The following is a 21,599-nucleotide window of genomic DNA, read 5'->3' as shown; positions in this document are numbered from 1 at the left end:
GGAATTTCAGTAGCTATCTGGTTGCTAGGGTCCTGTTTACCTTAGCAACTATGCAGTGGGTCAAATGAAAGACTGAAATATAAATTGGAGAGAGGCTGAATAGTAAAATAATAAAACAAAACAATATTAATATATTTGTAAACACACAGAGTAAAAGTATTTGGCTGTCGGGGTCAGTGACCCCCATTTGAAAGCTGGAAAGATGTAGAAGTGGAAAGCAAATAGTGTGAAAAATCTAAAAAAATTAATGAAGACCAAGGGCAAAGATGCTTGAAATAGGACATTCTATAACATACTAAAAGTTAATGTAAAAGTGACCCACCCCGTTAACTATCAGGAGTTATCAGCCTTCTCACAACACTGCAGGGCACAGATAACACCCTCAGTAACACATGTAATAAGGGACCAAATCTTATGCAATCTCCCAGTATCAGGGTTCCTAAAATCCTTACATCTCATCATATCGTTACATGCTGTACAGTTCCTGCAGGACTGAGAACCATGCACCTTAGGAGTATGTGCAGTAAGATAGTTGGAGCCAACGAAAAAACTACGTCTATCTCATAACTGGGGGCAGGACAGACTGCCATAGATACCTGCGTACTCACTACTGTTCAGAACCCCATCATCGCTTGTTTATACAAGATATTCTTATATGTCAATCATGTTGAGAATATGGGCAAGGGTTAAATACAAAACACACAAAAGCTTTGCACCAACACAAATATATTTCCAATAAAAGGCAATCTTTATTAATATCAACCACAGGATATATGGAACAGACTGCATTAAAAACAAAAAATACACCTGATCCCTCCCCCAAACCAAGTAAATATCAGGGCATATATATACGCACCCTCAATCAAGATCACAGCTATGAACATGCCGTTACACACGGTTGCAATATTGCAATAATCAAATAAATAAAAGCCACATGCCCCCACCACTCATCTTATAAACCCCCTATAACTGAATCAAACATAACATGAAAAATACCCAGTGCCACAGTAAGTGGGGGCACAATTATCTCAGTACAATAGCTCAGAGGCAGGTGTAACATAACTGGGGGAAGGTGTCCGCTCACTCCATACATATCGCTGCCCGCGCAGCTTCGTCAGGAGTAGCAAGCGCCACACTGAACCGACTATAAGTAGTAAATGTGAGGGGAGTGTAACCCACGGGTTAGCAAAGTGTGCCCCTTTGGAGTATCCATGTCAGCAGCGCACACATTCTATCTGTGCATGTACGTCCTGCGCGCTCTGCATGTACGTCCTGCGCCGGAATATTCTGTGCATGTACGTCCTGCGCGGGAATATTCTCTGCATGTACGTCCTGCGCGGAATATTCTGTGCATGTACGTCCTTCCAGGGAATATTCTGTGCATGTACGTCCTGCCAGGGAATATTCTGTGCATGTACGTCCTGCCAGGGAATATTCTGTGCATGTACGTCCTGCCAGGGAATATTCTGTGCATGTACGTCCTTCCAGGGAATATTCTGCACATGTACATCCTTCCAGGGGATATTCTGCACATGTACGTCCTTCCAGGGAACATTCTGTGCATGTACGTCCTGCCAGGGAATATTCTGCACATGTACATCCTGCGCATGTACGTCCTGCCAGGGAATATTCTGTACATGTACGTCCTGCCAGGGAATATTCTGTGCATGTACGTCCTGCCAGGGAATATTCTGTGCATATACGTCCTGCCAGGGAATATTCTGTGCATGTACGTCCTGCCAGGGAATATTCTGTGCATGTACGTCCTGCCAGGGAATATTCTGTGCATGTACGTCCTGCCAGGGAATATTCTGTGCATATACGTCCTGCCAGGGAATATTCTGTGCATGTAGGTTAAGCGCATGGTGTATATTACTGTGCAAGCTCCAGCAGGATATACAGTGTGTGTCTGTGTGTCAATTGTACCACAATATCCTATTAGGCGCATACAGGCACTGATATTCAATCATTTAAAGGTCAACTTCCCCTTAATAACAGTGGAACAAATCTACAAGCGAAACCAAGAATGCCGCAGGGGTCATTTATAAGCGGAAGTGCGGCATACAAAGTGCCATTTTAGGCCATTTAACGTAACCATGTTGTATTTTAGCTCAAACACAGCATTTTTACCCCCCTACAATTCCACATGAGCCGGAGACACAACTGCGGCCCAATGGCGCCACCATCTGGAGAAAGCAGGTATGCGCTCAAACTGAGGTGCAAGTCCCGCTAACGTGCCGGGCTAAAGGGAAGTGCTGTGCCCCTACAGGGTACGGTACCACTGGAACCAGGAAGCCAATACTTTATAGCTGATAGGAACGTGTCACTATTACTTTTATCAGTGTGAATCCCCTAAATATGAATGCCAGGGGCGCTACTGGGCAGTTTGGTGCCGGTATGTACAGCATTACATAAGGGTCCGGCCTACAGAGACTCCATCACAATAGCGCATACAATTTATCCCATAGGTCACTTTAGCTACTGCAAAATCAATGCACTTACTGAATTTTATGTAGAGTAAAAGTTACAAAAAAAATCCCCCAAGTTTACCCAAGAAAGCCATGTATTTTTGGACACTACACGTTAGGGTGAATCTGAACGGGGTAACCATGTCTCTCTACTCCAAACTACTAAGTTGCAAAACTTTCTATAAATTAGCGTTTTTGAAAGCAGCACCTAAAACATCACGTTTACAGCTTACATTTTATACCATTTCTCCTTAAAAATGAATGGCAGCGCCACGGGGCCCCCGAACAGTTTAATGCCTAATGTGCTTAGGATTACAACTATACTCACTATCCACAGTTACACTCTGTGCCCCTGATACCATCTTGCCTTACTATACTCACTACCACACTTACACTCTGTACCCCTGATACCATCTTGCCTTACTATACTCACTATCCCACAGTTACACTCTGTACCCCTGATACCATCTTGCCTTACTATACTCACTATCCCACAGTTACACTCTGTACCCCTGATACCATCTTGCCTTACTATACTCACTATCCACAGTTATACTCTGTACCCCTGATACCATCTTGCCTTACTATACTCACTATCCCCCAGTTATACTCTGTACCCCTGTAAGGGGACGTTTAAAAGAAAAGATTTAAAAAATATTCAGTGGGGGGGGGGGCTCCTATACCTCATTCTGCTAAAGGTGACTGACCAATTGTGTAACGGAGAAATTAACACTGCTGGGGGCTGATAAAAATGGGTAGGTAAGGTAAAGGTAGGGTGAGGTAAACTCAGTGGTGTTGCTGACAGAGGGGCGTTAGTTGAAAAATGAATAGGTTAAAATCTGTGCAAGGTACTTAAACTTAATTTCAACTATAAATGGAAAAAAGACCATATAAGATATCTGGGAATACACCTCACACCCAACTATGCTTCTCTATATAAGGAAAACTATGCTCCCCTAATAACCAAGACACTTAAAGATCTTAATACATGGGACCCCTATACATTATCATGGCTAGGAAGAATCGCTACAGTGAAGATGGTCACCCTACCGAGGCTTCTTTACTACTTTGAGACACTACCGGTGCAAGTTCCTCTCCCCACACTCAAAATGATAAAAAAGAGAACAACAACATTTATTTGGGGCTCTAAGAAACACAGAATCTCCCACAAAATCCTAAGCACCCCATCCCGCATGGGGGTCTAGGAGCCCCTGACATACACAAATATTATCTGGCATCCCATTTACGACAAGCTGCAGCATGGTCGGACAGGGTACACTGTGGGAAGTGGGTGACCGTAGAAAACGATAATGTACAGCCATATACTATCTCCTCACTACTATGGAACATAACTATACCCCCAGATATCAATGGAAAGCTCCTAAATTCCATAAAATGGACTCTTTACATATGGAAACAGACAAAAGCCCCCCACAACTTTATACAGAAGCCATATAGGCTAACCTGTCCTGTACGGCCAGTCTGGTTTAAATAAATATATTGTTTTAATGCGTTGGATAGTTTTATTATAAATACAACACATCATCATATCAGTCATTTAGTATTTATACATTGTTTCATATATTTCTGCCACCAGCAATGATTCACAATCTTCGCAACTTTTTTCAGATAACACACAAGTTAGTAATAATATATTAAGAGAAAAGGGCCGTTAAATGAATAATACATGTACCGTGAGTGCAATAATATATATTATATATCTACAAGTTGCATAGCAATAGCTATCAAAATGTAGCCAAATCTGAATGCAATGGGCTATAGGCAGGAGAGGCAAACAGCTTATCTCTAACGTTCCTGTCTAATATCAATATTGTCTTTATTAGGTGCCTCAAATATGGATTTGATCAGATGCTCTATTTGTTGTCTCTTTATATATTTATTCTGCCACTCGCTATCACCATGTATTTAGCAGTAACATTAAAGGGAAGCCCCACTCAGAAACTCTTTTGTAGTGTTACAAAAACCCAATGGATTTAAAGTTGTCTGTAAATGTTATGACAAACAAACATTTCATGACATGTGACCAGAGATGACTTCACACACAGCAATGTGACAGTTGGTTTTGTCCGTTGGTTGACTTTGTGGCGAGAGGTAAGTCTGAATCCCCTCTGAGAGATTTTTTGCCAAATAACCCTTATTTTTAGCTAAAAAAAGATGGGAAATAGTTGGGTGATGCCCCCCTAGACTAGCGGATGTTGCTCCTCTCACAGATTTTAGTGAATTTGGAGAATTTTAGAGATGACATTAATCTTAGCGCTGGTTGGGAGACACAGACCTAGGGTTTGGCAGTTTTGCAGCAAATTTATATATTTTTTTTGACTGGGGACCCCATAAACATTTGGAGGCCATACAATACATACATTTTTCCTCCCAGTATTGACAGGCTCCTTAGAGTTCTGCCCCTTTGCCCCGGGTATCTGCCCTGCTCTCATGTAGCAACCTTAACATTTAACTGAATACATTTCAATACATTTTTCCTTGCAAAGCAAAGCATTGGCACAGAAATGAATGGGGTTGATCTTTTCCCATCAGCCTGTACAGCCCCCTAAAAGCACTGTGACACCAGGACCCACGCTTGGTTGGCAGCGCTGTCCGGAGCCCTTCTTTGCACCAAACTTTTGTATCTCTCCCAATCAAATTCTTCATTCTATTAAAGCTTCTAATAATTGGTGCTACTGGTTATTTATTAGAGCAGCAAACATATTCAGTAGCGCAGTACAACTGGGAGGGATACAGAAAGGGAACCCTAGTATATACTGCTATAAATGGCAGAGAGGATCACAAGAGCTCACAGTCTCTTCTCTCTCCTGAAATAGAGCGATTTGAGAGACTTGAGAAATAGAGCGATTTGAGAGATTTGCAGCGACTCCTACCATCCTTGCGATATAGAAGAAGATACAGAAGAAGACACACAAAAGTCTTTTTAAAGACTACACCTTTTCTCCACAGCAGAAGAACAAGAAGAACCTGCCGGACCCATTGTGGTTCACCTGGTAAGGAACCAGCATTTTTCCCTCTGCCAATATGTATTACATAGTAGATGAGGTTAAACAAGAGGCACATCCATGGAGTTCTACCCCTAACTCTGATCTTTACTGTGTTTATTTGGGGTCTTTTAATTTGACATCTTTAGATTAACTCTAACCTTCCCAAATCTCTATTTTATATGACAGAGGCAGCAGAGATGGGCATGAGTGCCAGCAGCCGGCAGTACTACGAGTACCGCTATGGGAAGGTAAGTGCCCCTAGTGCTAATAAATACACATTGCTGTGGTATGTGGGCTAAGAAATTCTAATTATTATTACTGAGGATTAAAGAAAACCTGCTGGAGACCTTAATGTCTTCTTGTTTCCTGCATTTCTGTAGATCTCATGGTGGATCCCCCCTGATCGGGACATCTTCGAGATCAGGGATTTTGAAGATCCACGGGCGGGTCCCTATTTGGAGTGCATTAGGGAACAGATAAGAGGAGACATCAGGATGGCACTCTATGATCTGTGGATGGCCAGGGATTGTGTGAAGATCACAAAGTGGTGGCAATTTCGCCTGAAGGCCGACTTCCGAGGGGACTACAGGTACATCAAAGCCCACCTAAAGGACCTCTACAAAGACCTAGAGGCTATCAACAAGGTCATCCTGACGCGGAACAGCGAGAGATATTAAGGTGCAGTATAGAATCCATCCTTCTTTCCCTTTCTTCTTTCTATGCTGTTTGCTGAAATGGAAATATTCCCTAAATGATGGCTATTTTGTAATGGAAAGGGGCTGATGGATTGAAATCAATTGCAATTCTCAGATTTTGTGCAATGTGTGAAGCCCATGTAAGATGCCAACGTTGTGGGGAAAAATACTCACTTGTTCAGTGTTTTAATTTTGCTTCAGCGCCCGATTTGATATTAATGTGCCCCTAAGTGTAATAGGGTTTCTCCAGGGATATCGCTTGCTAAGGTATAAATAAGTTCTTTTGTTTGATTTTTGCAGGTGGCCCTTGGAACTAAAAGGCAAAAGGTAAGATCTGCCCAGATCCACCTTCTCTCCTATCAACCGCAATTCTACCAGCGGTGCCTCCACTCCCATCCACCGTAATTCCACCAGCGGTGCCTGCACTCCCATCCACCGTAATTCCACCAGCGGTGCCTGCACTCCCATCCACTGTAATTCCACCAGCGGTGCCTGCACTCCCATCCACCGTAATTCCACCAGCGGTGCCTGCACTCCCATCCACCGTAATTCCACCAGCGGTGCTCCCCCTTTCATCTAAAATATGGTTCATACACAAGAGCACCTTAAGGTGCTTGGTAAAAACTGCATTCCCTTTCCATCCACCCCTCAGACTGCAGGAGCCGGGGTCTGCAGGCTGCCTGGGGCCCAATGGAATGGTGTGTATGCTACCATATTCCCTTGTTTCCCTCACCCTGCTTCCCTTGATTATGGCAAGCAGGGTGAAGGCATTGATTCTGGGAGCAAATCCGATTGCCGTTAAGGAGTCAGGAAGGAATTTTTCCCTCTAATGAAGCAGATTGGCTCAAAGCTTCTCAGAGGTTTTTTTGCCTTCCTCAGAATCAATGAAAAACACAATTTATTATTTGTATTATTAATAAAACTGTGATTTTCACAGATGAACCATCAAGCCGTGTGTGTGTCTTTATTCTGGGTATTGGGCTCATTTGGAAGGGGAAACACATAGAGGGGGAGAGACTGTGAGAATGGAACAAATCAGCAAAGTAGAGGCACTGAAAAGTTAAAGAAGAAAGAAAGAGAAATGTACACATGTTGCTGCTTTATAAGAAACCCTGCTTTCCACTGTATGTGTCAGTCTGATTCCTTACACCCCCAGCACTTCAGTACCTGTGAGTGACACACACCAGTCCTCCTGCGGGTATGGCTGCTCCACCAAGCATTCTCACACCGGGCTAACGGGCTGAGCTTCTGTTTATAATGGCCATTCTTGGCATCCTCCCATCATTCCCCATCATGGCATCCAGCCCTGAGACCAAATCACTGAAGGGTAAAATGCACAACACAAAATTCATTGGGCAGATGTGAAGGTGCCTGTGGGTAAAAAACCTGCTCCTGTAGGGTTACTATGCAGCCATATTCCCTGGATACACATAATATTGCCAGGTGAGCAGTAAAGCACAGAACCCACCCATGTTATGGAACCCCATACTGAGGGGAAGGGAAATCCTTCTGATTTCCGAAAAACAGGTAACTCTTTTGTATGTATCAAATCCATTCCCTTTTCAAAATATATGGACCCCTAGTCCTGCCGGTGCCATCTGAACCAGGTGCAACTGAATGAGGCACCGGGAAGCAGCAGCGGGCAGAACCCCTGTGGCACCGCGCCGTATACAAGAGCAGAATAATGACCTTCCTAGCATTGCTGGATACAAACACCAGCATGGGGTAACATTAACATTTCCCTTTACCCCCTAAAGCTTTAAGCTACTGCCAGATGGGACTTATTACCCGCTGTGTGTGGCACCCAGGCCCATGCCAGCAGATTGGCTGATATTTGGCCTGCGTTTATTATACACCGGCTGAGAATCAGCCCCGCCTAGCAATAGCTTCAATGAACAGCGATACAACCCAAACCCAACTCTTTCACTTTAATGTGCCAGCGTTGCCCCCCTGTCCCATCTCTACCCCAAACTGACACACAATTCTGTTACCTTACTAACTCAGTTTTACAGAAGAGTAACACAATTACTGCTAGAAGTAAAGCTACAGAGGAGAAAGGGTTAATACTCTGCCCCGCGTGTGTATCCCAGTTTGTTACATGCTATTATTCCCATCATTTAGTTATGAAGAATAGCCCCCAGTAATGTACAGAAGGGTAACAGCACAGAGTGGGATCCGCTCTCTGCTTGCCAATAGAGTGCCAGGAATCAGCACCACTGCCAGATATTTGCAGCAATGGAAACGATATTAAACCCCAACGCTGCTCATATTCAGACAAAATCGCCGGTGCTGCTACCTATGGGATTCCCATTACTAGCCGGGCAGAGCAGTTTATATACGGCAGTACAAGCAGACAAACAAGTGCCCGTGCCCTGGGCCGAGCATAGATGGAGCACACAAGTAGCAGCTTCATTCTACTTATACTTTATTGTAGTTTGGGGCGTGTTTTGGGGAGACCTGCACCTTTTTCAAGCATCCTGGCAACACTAAAATAAAGTCTAAGCAAGCAGCATTCACCTGCTCTGTGTGTGCTCCTTCCAATTAATACTATGTACTATGTATATAAAACATTGCCTTAAGGTGGATGCAGGGTACTGGGAGTTGTAGCACCAAAGCCACTGGAGCTGCAGGACCATTCATGCGAGTTCCCCCAAGCACAGAAGGTTCCTGCACAGCAGCAGCGGAAGGTAACATAGGTTCAGCAGAACAAGATGGCGTCAGTAGGGCAAGATGTTACCAACCTGCGTACCCACCCCATGTACAGCTTTGTTTGGGTAGCGCCATTGTACCCTGTGCAGGAGCTGAAGTCAGGGTTTGACTGTACTACTAATATTTCTCTCCTATTCATTTTCCTTTCTCTCTTTCAAACCAAAATTGGGTTGCTAGGGAAAACTGGACCTAGCTATCTGTTGAAACTCCAAGACGCTCAGCTGAACAAAAAGCTAAATAGGAAAGCTAGAAAATAAAGACTAACTGCAAAACTGTTTTGGAATATCCCTGTGTACATCACACTTAATGCTAATTAAAGGTCAACTTCCCCCTTAATAACAGTGGAACAAATCTACAAGCGAAACCAAGAATGCCGCAGGGGTCATTTATAAGCGGAAGTGTTGGCATACAAAGTGCCATTTTAGGCCATTTTAAGTAACCATATTGTATTTTAGCTCAAACACAGCATTTTTACCCCTTACAATTCCACATGAGCCGGAGACACAACTGCGGCCCAATGGCGCCACCATCTGGAGAAAGCAGGTATGGCGCTCAAACTGAGGTGCAAGTCCCGCTAATGTGCCGGGCTAAAGGGAAGTGCTGTGCCCCTACAGGGTACGGTACCACTGGAACCAGGAGCCAATACTTATAGCTGATAGGAACGTGTCACTATTACTTTTATCAGTGTGAATCCCCTAAATATGAATGCCAGGGCGCTACTGGGCAGTTTGGTGCCGGTATGTACAGCATTACATAAGGGTCCGGCCTACAGAGACTCCATCACAATAGCGCATACAATCTATCCCATAGGTCACTTTAGCTACTGCAAAATCAATGCACTTACTGCATTTTATGTAGAGTAAAGTTACAAAAATATCCCCAAGTTTACCCAAGAAAGCCATGTATTTTTGGACACTACACGTTAGGGTGAATCTGAACGGGGTAACCATGTCTCTCTACTCCAAACTACTAAGTTGCAAAACTCTTCGTAAATTAGCGTTTTGATGCAGCACCTAAACATCACGTTACAGCTTACATTTTACATCATTTCTCCTTAAAAATGAATGGCAGCGCCACGGGGCCCCGAACAGTTTAATGCCTAATGTGCTTAGGATTACAACTATACTCACTATCCCACAGTTACACTCTGTACCCCTGATACCATCTTGCCTTACTATACTCACTATCCCACAGTTATACTCTGTACCCCTGATACCATCTTGCTTACTATACTCACTATCCCACACTTACACTCTGTACCCCTGATACCATCTTGCCTTACTATACTCACTATCCCACAGTTACACTCTGTACCCCTGATACCATCTTGCCTTACTATACTCACTATCCCACAGTTACACTCTGTACCCCTGATACCATCTTGCCTTACTATACTCACTATCCCACAGTTATACTCTGTACCCCTGATACCATCTTGCTTTACTATACTCACTATCCCACAGTTACACTCTGTACCCCTGATACCATCTTGCTTTACTATACTCACTATCCCACAGTTACACTCTGTACCCCTGTAAGGGGAAGTTTAAAAGAAAAGATTTAAAAATACTCAGTGGGGGGGGGGGGGGGGCTCCTATGCCTCATTCTGCTAAAGGTGACTGACCAATTGTGTAACGGAGAAATTAACACTGCTGGGGGGCTGATAAAAATGGTAGGTAAGGTAAAGGTAGGGTGAGGTAAAACTCAGTGGTGTTGCTGACAGAGGGCGTTAGTTGAAAAATGAATAGGTTAAAATCTGTGCAAAGAGTTGAGTGGGTTCTGCGGCAGGACTTAATTGGTTAATATATTCCTAATGGGGCTAAAAAACATACAGGGAGACATAGATACAGATATGAGGGCAACCAACCTACTATATAAGTATCTACTGTACTGTAATGATTGGAAGGAAGTAGAATATTGCTTTGCTCCAAAGGCCACAATGTAACAGCATGGCTAAAGCCCCTTCAGCAGCTCCGTATTATAATTATTCTTATTCTCTATAGCCGAACAGTCCCTCACTCTGCTGTGCTGTAACTATGCTAACTGTTCAGCAATAGCGACTAAGGATAATGAGAATACGGAGCTGCTGAAGCACAGATGGGTCAGTGAGCTCTAATCTTATCAAGGGGTTAATAGTGCCATGTCTGGGGGCAGAGGCAAAAGAGGCTTTGTAAATGTGTAGCAGGAAATGATAAACTATTAATGGGTTAGGGCACCGGCACACAGGCGGTTTTCTTACCCACGATAAACTGAGATACCGCGGGCGAAGAAACGTCCCTAGTTCCCTTCTCACAGGCAATAATGGAAATCGCCGGTGGGGAAACCTACAATGCGCTTCCGCTTTCCTAAAGTTGCCTCGCGGGGAATCTTTGGGCGACTTGAGAAACCGGAAGCAGCGCGTACGTTTCCCCCAGTGATTTACATTATTGCCAATGGGAAAGCATTTTCAGGAGAGCAGTCGCCGGCGGTAGCGCAGATTTACTGCGGCGACTAATCTCCTAGTGTGCCATCATCCTTACCAGGGAGTTGGTAGGGGGCAGAGGCAGAGGGGGCTGAAGAGAGACAGCAGGGAGCAAACACACTGCTAAGGGTTAATATAGAGGGATTTCTCTCCATACTCACCCCCTGCAGCTCCTCTCTGATCCTCCTTCTCTCCTGCTCATGGTATGTGCCCCCACCTGTATAGTCTGGCCAGAAATGGGCCCCTACCCTGATGTACCGCTCCATTAACTCCACACATGCTGGAAAGATCCTCAGAAAATGGACAATAAGAATTCCACTAACTCTGCACATGCCAAAATGTTGTTGGAAATGGGGAAATAAATAGTCCATTAACTTCTCACATGCCGGTATGATCCTTGGAAAATGGGGAATAAGCAGTCCATTAACTCCAGAAATGTCTGGAAGATTGGGAAATGGGAAATGAACACTTTGTTAACACCACACAAACTACACTAATTATAAACACAGTGAGAGCAGTGAGAGCCATAGCTTCAAACCCATTAAATACACTGATCTCTGAAACCCCAGACCCCTTACCCCTTCCAAAAAGCAGGTCTCCTGTAGGCTGCCTTATGTTGTACTGAAAGATCTCAGCATGATAGAGTTCAGAAAGAGTTCAGAAATCTTTTTTTGCCAAATGTTCTGAGTAGCCCCACCTTGTGGTAGGCAGGAGAATAGCACCCAAGCAGGAGAAACCCCTTTAGCTCTTATGAGACTTGGGCCCTTTTGGCTATTGGTGCCTACACACCAATATTACAACTAAAAAATATATACATTAGTTGGTCCAAGAATAAAAATTTAAATGGTAGAGTGAATTATTTGCAATGTAAAAAGTGTAATTCAGAAATAAAGTACCCCATACCTATCAAGTCAGAATCCTTTTAGTAGTATAAATGAGGTGCCAACTAGTGATGAGCGAATATGTCCTGTTTCACCCAAAATTAGCAAACCGGTAATTCTTGACATGCAGACGTGATGTATTTTTACGCGGGCACCTTTTTTTCCTACAGCACAACTTTTTTGTTGTGGCAACTTATTTTTTTCTCACTCAAAAAACATTTAACCCTTTTACTGTTGTTTGGCAGATAAAGATTCTCTCTGGAGAGGCGCTGCAGAGGGTTTCTACCGATGACAGCTCCCTGGGCAACGAGCCAGGCGGGCTGTCATGTCGGCTCTGTGACGTGACCGTCGCACGATCGCATCGCGTCTGCTGCTTGGTTCCGCTTCCTTCTTCCCCCCAGCGCCGGCCCACTGACTTCCTGCACATGGAGGACTAGGACTGTAGCACAGAGGACCAGGCACGCTTCAGGACAGGACACTTACACACACTTACACACATTTACACACACATACAGCACACAATTTAGATATTCAAATATTCTGACTCATACTAATTACGCTGTCATGTGACTTATTTTTGTTGTTTCACTGATTTGCACAATTTTTGTTTTTCTGTTGCATTTTTTATCCCTGTATTAGTGTTCCTGATCTGTTTTTAGCATAGCTTTGCCGTGTTAGGGGGTTACGGCACATAATACACCCCCTGACAGGGCGCTCTGTGTGTAAAAGCTGGGTTGGCAGGCGAGAAATCCATATGCACAAAAATACAAATGATTTGGAAAGTCCATGTCTCCTGAACGTGCCAATACCAAATACCAAAAAGAAATGCAACGAACAACAGTGCAAGTGTAAAACTGCAATAAAATCACAAAAATGAAAGACAATTGGGCAAATCAATGAAATAACAAAATGAATTATTTCCCAGCGTGGTTAGTGGTCAGAATACGTGCCTGCCAGGAAAAGCGCTAAGGGAAGACTCTTCAGGTGCCTATATGGCGGAATAAAATAACTTTCTGTTAAATCTGGCGGCAGAACTAAAGGGCAGAACATTTCTCTGCACGGATCGGCGCAGGCCAGGACAGCCGGACCCTCGGCACCTGAACCAATTGGTGTGGCTAAGTAATAATACAGCCCAATGTAATGTAAAGGGTAAGTTCACCTTCAAAGCAGAACAAAAACTAGTCCATCTTTAAGTTAACTTTCGTGGGTCATAAAATCTTCTGTTCTCAGCAAGTTCTAGAGCAAAACAACACGGGAGCAGGGTCTGGGGGCCTCGGCACAGGAGCGGAAACCACGAGGGAGCGAATTTAAATTCATGTGGGCATAAAATCACAGCATTACACATTTAATATTATCCCCCTGTCCAATGGCTGCGCCTGTAATTCTGGTAACATCAAAGCTTTTTGTACCCTCATACAGTAGCGCCTCAGCCACAAACCTCCTGCACAATGTCCAATTGCACTGCCCGCCATGTACAGCTTTGTCTGCGTAGCGTGTTGTGACATTGTTACAGGAGTTGCGCGCGTAGGCAGAACTGTATGAATTGCAGCACCAACTAAATCGGAAGGTACAAAAAGCTTTTATATCAGCAGAGTTGTGCAGCCGTTGGGCAGGGGATACATCTCATTGGGTAACGCTGTGCTGATGTCCCTGCGTATTTACACTCGCTCCCTCCAGGTTTCAGTTTGGGGATTTTGGTGGTGTGTACTGGGCTCTCCTGAATAGCTGCGAATTGGGCACAAGCTACACGGGGCTGGTAAAATGGGCCTGCAAAAATGAAAGGTGAGAGCTTAAGAGGCCAAAGGCAAGAGGAGAGGTGTTAGGCACTAACATAGGGGGAGATGGAAAAAATAAATACCAGCAAGAAATGGGCCGCTGACGCCCATATGCATAGGATTGCCAAAGTATCTGGCCTATAGCATCACAATAGTGCATACAAGTTGTCCCGCAGGGCACTACAGCCTACTGCAAAATCAATACATTTACTGTATTTTATGTGGCGCAAAATGACAAAATATACATTTACCTTAGAAATCCGTCCAAAATGGGCACTTATGGGTTAGTTATATCTTACAACTCAAAACTTACATTTTACAGCACCCTGTCTCCCATATGTCATTAGGTAACAATGATAAAAAAAGGGAATAAAAAACAGCACTTTTTTGCTTGCCCAGTGAGATCAGTGGGCAGAAATGCAGTTAAAGGATGAGGGAACACGGAGTGTTTGCTCCACTGCTCTGTTTTTTTTTTGCAGGCTAAGAAAGCGGATCCACACCCTTACGCACCTCTGTAAAACTGCATAGAGAAGTACAGAATCCTCCTTCCCCGAGCAGGGATCGGCCTGAAAACACCAAAGCAGGAGTTTTTGGGCAGATGCAGTTTTACTGAGGTGCAGAAATACGGAAGGGATTCTCACCCTGCAGAAAAAACGCAGACTAAGAGCAAACGCTCCGTGTACCTTCGGCCTAAATTGTTTTCACTGAGAATAAAATCTATTGTAATGAATTGGCCGTCTCAATACCCACCCATCTCTGTGCATTCAGTGCCAACACTCTATTGTATAGAGCCGCCGCAGTAAGAGAAGCGGTTTGATGTAATACGTACCAGCTAGGCTCACTGCTCGGGAAAGATTTTGCCCCATTCTGATTTCGGCACATTTGCTGCAGGCAGTTGTTTATTCAGATGGCGCGAGCGCCCCTCAGTGCCATACACAGAGCTTGTACGGCTGCCTGATGCCACTTTTACTCAGTTTGCCAAATACTGGGCTCTGGTAGCTCCTTCCAAGTCATTGTTGGTCTGCTGTGGGTTTCTCTCGTTTTCTTTGTTTCCATGATAAGAAGTCAGTGCTTTAAAGAAATAAAATTTCAGAAAACAACTTCAATGTAGGACTTGTGGGTCAGTAATGAAGAGAATAGGGCAGGGGTTTGGAAGACTTGGGCAAGTTACTAGAACTAAATGACCTTAGCAACCAGTGAGCAGTTTGAATGAGAGGCTGGAATATGAATAGGAGAGGACCCGAATAGAAAAAGAAGTTAGGAAAAGTAACAATAACAATAAAACTTAGCTTCACAGAGCAACCCGCTGGGGTACGTGATTTGAAAGCTGCAAAGAGAAGAAGAAAAAGACAAATAGAATATAAAAAAAATGAATAATTAAGACCAATTGGAAAGTTGCTTAGAATAGGCCATACATACTAGAAGATAACGTTAACTGAATGCAGTGCAGACCAGCTTACTCCCCATGAATACATTCTTCCATTCCTGTCTTCAGCGGCACTGGAGGGGGGGTGGGGGACTTTATGTAATTAGATTGACATAATTACTCTTAGAATGGGCCTAAGTACTGGCACATTTTTGAGAGTGAGTGCACACGTAGAAAGGGGGTAGGCAGAGGTACCTGCTTAGCACCCCCCCACACACACACATAGTTGCGCCCTAGGCAGGTACCACTTCTGCCTACCCCTGTGGTTCCAGGCCACTGGGTATGTGTCACAAAAACACCCAGCCAGTACACTAACAGATCGTGCCTGAAACACTTTACACAGCAAGGCCAGACCTACTCACAGTAGGATTACCCCAGGAAACCCAGTATATTTTGGAAAAAAAAACTATTTTGGAAAATCCAAAATGGGCAAATAATGTCTTTCTACTCCAAACTACCAGACTGTAAAGCTTTCTACAGTTAATTTGGTTTTTATAAATATGAAATTAAGTAAAAAACACCTCAAGCATTCCAGTTTTACAGGATCCTATCCTTCCTACAGGTCATTTGGCTACCAAGATCAAAACATCCTAAATATGAATGCCAGTGGGGTTGTGGGCAAGTGCAATAAACATAGTCCAAATATAAATGCCAGCGGGGGTGTGGCCAAGTGGGCAAATAAAACATAGTAAATATAAATGCCAGCGGGGTGTGGCCAAGTATGGCAAATAAAATCATAGTAACATATAAATAGAAAACCATACTAACAGGAACCCAAACATTTCCCAAAGCGCTGACCAGGCTGCAGACCAAGAAGACTATTCACCCTCCCTGGACTCAGTGCAAAGCATCGCGACTAAAACAATACCTGGATCCTGAACTCGGAGATTCTCTTAGTGATTAAATGGATTTACCCATCAATGACCGCCCACTTGAAACTGTTAAAGTGGACTCATCGTTTCAGCGTCAGGATTTCAAATTCTCTGTGAACGCACGTCCATGTAGCCCACAGACTGTCCATTGCTGAAGACATTATATAAGTTTATCACTGACACATCATTTACACTTTTTTATTGAGGTATTATCTATATATTGGCGCGGGTTTAGTTAACACAACACAACTACAGCAAAATTACACTCATTTATGTGGATAAAGAGACACAAATCTGTTACCCCAGAAAGCCACATATGTTGGGGAAAGTACCTGTAACATATTCAGGAAATACAAAGTGGTAAACAACATGGGTAGAATGCAATAAAACCAACCCAAGGGAGAGCAAGCAGCCAGAACCCAAGTTTCACTTGTTTCCCCAATTCGGTTTTACAGGCAACAAATATGCAGAGCTGAAAATGCAATAAAATGGCTAAAATATGAATAACGCTAAAAATCCAATTGACATAAAATACAAAAGATACTGCATAAGTATTAGGGCAGTTTTTGAAGGCAAAATAACCACACAATAGTAAAATAAATAAAAGCTAAACAATAGTAAAAGTGTGTGCATGTGGCAAATTGCACAGTGTGTGTATGTACAAGTGCTGTAAGTGTGCGACCCCCTCGACCCCCCAGAAATATATGTATACGTGTGTGTCACTAACTTGTATACAGGCTGGAGAGGCAGGAGGGCTGCTGAAACCAGAGGAGGGCCGCCATGATGCAGAGAATTGCAGGGGGGGCAAAGGCTGAAGGAACAGGAAGGTCCCTGCTGCCCAACGGCCCACTCTTTCCCCCAAAGGGAACTGTGATTTGGTGGGTTCCCTCAGTGCAGCAGCCACAGAGCAGGTAGCCATGCCCTCCCCACTCACTGCACAATCATGCTCACTCACACTCACACTCAGTCACACACTCACACACAGAAAGAAGCAGAATTAGCATCTCACCCTCCTGGAAGCTGCACCATTTTGTAGGATAATGTCTCACACACACAGCATCATGTGACCAGGGTGGGGCTCAGAAAAGATACAAAGTAAAAAGTATGGGGGGGGGCTGGTGCCTGGCAGAGAGAGAGCTGCAATGTTATCAGGAGGCACAGAATCAGCACTTACTGCTGTCATTACTGCTCTCCAGTTGGGCATTTGCCCCGTCCCCCCCCCCTGTTTATCTCCCTCAAACAGGGCAAAAGCCTCAGGTCCCCATAATGGTGTTTAGGGTTCCTGCCACACAAGGCGCTTTCCTGGCTTGTGTATAAGCGCAGGCTGAGAAACCGCCCGTCCAGTTCTATCTGCTTCATGGTGCGTCTGTGCAGATTTTGGCGCAGTCAGTATCCATTTTCCTGCCGAAATCCGCTCTGTGTGCCAGATGTGGGTTCAGACACACCATAAAGCAGATCGTAGAAATTTTAGAACAAGATTTAGAGCTCAAAATACAAACTGATTTGTAAAGCCTCATGTCTCCCAAACGTGCCAATACCCCAGGAAACCATATATTTTTTGAACAGTACACATTCTGCCAAATCCGAATGGGTAACCATGTGTTTCTACTCCTAAGTACCAAACAGCAATGCTTTTCTAAGTTTAGCAGTTTCCAAAAAAAAAAAAATGAAAATTCTAAAACATTGTCTCAAAGCTTCCACTTTCAAGCACCATATCTCCCACATAACATTAGGTACCAAGAAAACACACCCTAAAAATGAAAGCCAAGGGCCCACTGAACAGTTTGATGCCAATTGTACATAGGATCAACAATGTATCTGGCATTTAGAGACCCCAAAAGTAAGTTAGTGCATAAATATTGCCCCTGAGATCACTTTAGCGGACTGGGGGGGGGGGCAGGGCAGACCGGGGATCCCACCCCAGGGGCCCTGCAGGTGCGTGTCCCCTAATCCCCCCCACAGGGTCCCCCACCAGACGTCCTCCCCTGAGCTCGCGTAAGTTTAATGTGTCCCCTCTCCGACAGCAAACTAGAATGTTTACCTGTGTCCCCTCTCCGACGACAAACTAAAATGTTTATGTAATAGAATGTTTATGTTCCCCAGTGTCCCCTCTCCGACAGCAAACTAGAATGTTTATGTACCCAGGTGTCCCCTCTCCGACAGCAACTAGAATGTTTATGTACCCCAGTGTCCCCTCTCCGACAGCAAACTAGAATGTTTATGTACCCAGGTGTCCCCTCTCCGACAGCTAACTAGAATGTTAATGTACCCCAGTGTCCCCTCTCCGACAGCAAACTAGAATGTTTATGTACCCAGTGTCCCTCTCCGACAGCAAACTAGAATGTTTATGTACCCAGTGTCCCCTCTCCGACAGCAAACTAGAATGTTTATGTACCCGTGTCCCTTCTCCGACGCAAACTAGAATGTTTATGTACCCCAGTGTCCCTTCTCCGACGGCAAACTAGAATGTTTATGTACCCAGTGTCCCCTCTCCGACAGCAAACTAGAATGTTTATGTAGTGTCCCTCTCCGACAGCCCCAGTGTCCCCTCTCCGACAGCAAACTAGAATGTTTATGTACCCCAGTGTCCCCTCTCCGACAGCAAACTAGAATGTTTATGTACCCCAGTGTCCCCTCTCCGACAGCAAACTAGAATGTTTATGTACCCTGTCCCCTCTCCGACAGCAACTAGAATGTTTATGTACCCCAGTGTCCCCTCTCCGACAAACTAGAATGTTTATGTACCCAGTGTCCCCTCTCCGACAGCAAAAGAATGTTTATGTACCCAGTGTCCCCTCTCCGACAGCAAACTAGAATGTTTATGTACCTGTTAGAATGTTTATGTACCCCCAACAGCAAACTAGAATGTTTATGTACCCAGTCGTCCCCTCTCCGACAGCAAACTAGACATTTCAAGGGGGTGGGCCAGTGACATTTTGGGGCAGGTCTGTGCTATCAGGGGGCATTTGGAAATCCAAACAGGCAATGTTTACCTGGATAGCGCTTCTGAAAACAGGGCTGTTAAACTGATGTCAACACTAGCGCTTGTTGGGGGTGTGAGGATATGAAGCCTGTAAAACAACCCATTTCCCCCATATACACAGAACCCCTATGTAACCACCCACACACACAAGGGAAACTAACAGGAAAAAATACCAGCATCATATTTCATACCCACAGAACAATTGCAAATATAATATGCTGCTCCGACATCATGAATTATGCCCACAAAGCTCAGAAATTGGAAATACTGTGTCAACGTCATATTTAAACCTCACAGAACAGAAAACTTGAACAGTATAAATGCAATGCCAGCCTTATATGTAATGCCCACAGGGCGCATAGTCAGTATATATGCACTGCCAATATCATGTATAATGCCCACAGGGCGCATAGAAATTATATATAAAGCGCCAACATCATGTATAATGCCTGTATAATGCCCACAGGGCACACAGCCAGTATATATGCAGCCCAACATCATGTATAATGCCCACAGGGCACACAGCCAGTATATATGCAGCCCAACATCATGTATAATGCCCACAGGGCCAGTATATATGCAGTGCCAACATCATGTATAATGCCCACAGGGCACACAGCCAGTATATATGCATATATATGCAGCAGTATAATGCCGAGAGAGATCCCTTCTTTTTCCCCACTATGTAATTCTATGCTCCTTCCCACTGTGTAATTCTATGCCCTTCTGTTCCCCACTATGTAATTCTATGCTCCTTTTCAACTGTGTAATTATATGCCCTTTTCTTCCCCACTATGGAATTATATGCTCCTTCTAACTGTGTAATTATATGCCCTTCTTTTCCCCACCGTGTAATTCTATGCTCTTTCTCACTGTGTAATTATATGCCCTTCTTTTCCCCCAGCACTGTGTAATTCTATGCTCTTTCTCACTTTGTAATGCTATGCCCTTCTGTTCCCCACTATGTAATTCTATGCTCCTTCCCACTGTGTAATTCTATGCCCTTCTGTTCCCCACTATGTAATTCTATGGCTCCTTCTCACTGTGTAATTCTATGCCCTTCTGTTCCCCCTACTGTGTAATTCTATGCTCCTCCTTCAACCAGTCAGCACCAGATCACTCTGAGCATGAAGGTTAAGGGGTATCAATTGCGTGCAATCTGGAGGGGTAAAGTTCAGTGCTGCTGGCTTATTGAGGATACTTCATTCTCACGAATATGGCTTCTCAAGAGTGATGACTGGCTGATCCGGGATTTCTGCAACAAATACCCTTGGAGGAGAGAGATTATTATTCTTTCCAGAGTTTTAAGCCTGACTTGGAGGAGAATAGGATATTAGACTTTCCGGAGTTTGAAGCCTGACTTTACAATACAGGGTACCCCTCACAACATGCAAAGGGTTTTAACAGCTTAGCATTCGGTGTTCTTCCCATGCAATAGTTGTCTCCCTCACTTTCTAATGTTATGCCTTTTCTCCTCCCCACTTTGTAATTCTATGCTTCTTCTCTTTCCCGCTGTGTAATTCTATGTTCCTTCTTCTTTCTCCACTGCACAATACTTTAACTCTTCTCCTCTTCCCCACAGTGCAATTCTGTGCTTCCTCTTTCCCCACTGTGCATTCCATTAATTCATACACACCATTTACTACATCATACCAACTGATTCATTTCATTACTGTTTAACACCCACAAGACGGAAGCTAAGCTTTTCCCTGCTGTCCCGTCTGCTAGGCCCCCTCGACTGTATTGGGTGGAAGAGGGCATCCCCCTTTATGGAGGACAGACAGCAGCGCCTGATCGCTTGGAGCATGAAGGCTGAGGGGTATGACTGCTCTATTGAGGGGTAAAGTCAGGACTGCTGCTCTGTTGAGAGATTCGCTCTTTCCGGAGTTTGAAGCCTGACCTTACATACAGGTTACTCCTCCCAACATGCAAAAAGTGTTAACAGCTTAGCTTTCGGTGCACTTCCCATTTAATAATTGTCTTCCTCACTTTCTAATTTTATGCCTTTTCTACACCCCACTGTGTTATTCTATGCTTCTTCTCTTCTCCACTGAGTAATTCTATGCTCTTTCCCGCTGTGTAATTCTATGTTCCTTCTTCTTTTCTCCACTGCACAATACTTTAACTCTTCTCCTCTTCCCCACAGTGCAATTCTGTGCTTCCTCTTTCCCCACTGTGCATTCCATTAATTCATACACACCATTTACTACATCATACCAACTGATTCATTTCATTACTGTTTAACACCCACAAGACGGAAGCTAAGCTTTTCCCTGCTGTCCCGTCTGCTAGGCCCCCTCGACTGTATTGGGTGGAAGAGG

This window comes from Xenopus tropicalis, chromosome 8 (genome assembly GCF_000004195.4).
Source record: "Xenopus tropicalis strain Nigerian chromosome 8, UCB_Xtro_10.0, whole genome shotgun sequence".
NCBI lineage: Eukaryota > Metazoa > Chordata > Amphibia > Anura > Pipidae > Xenopus > Xenopus tropicalis.
Note: the sequence above shows the minus strand (reverse complement) of the source record.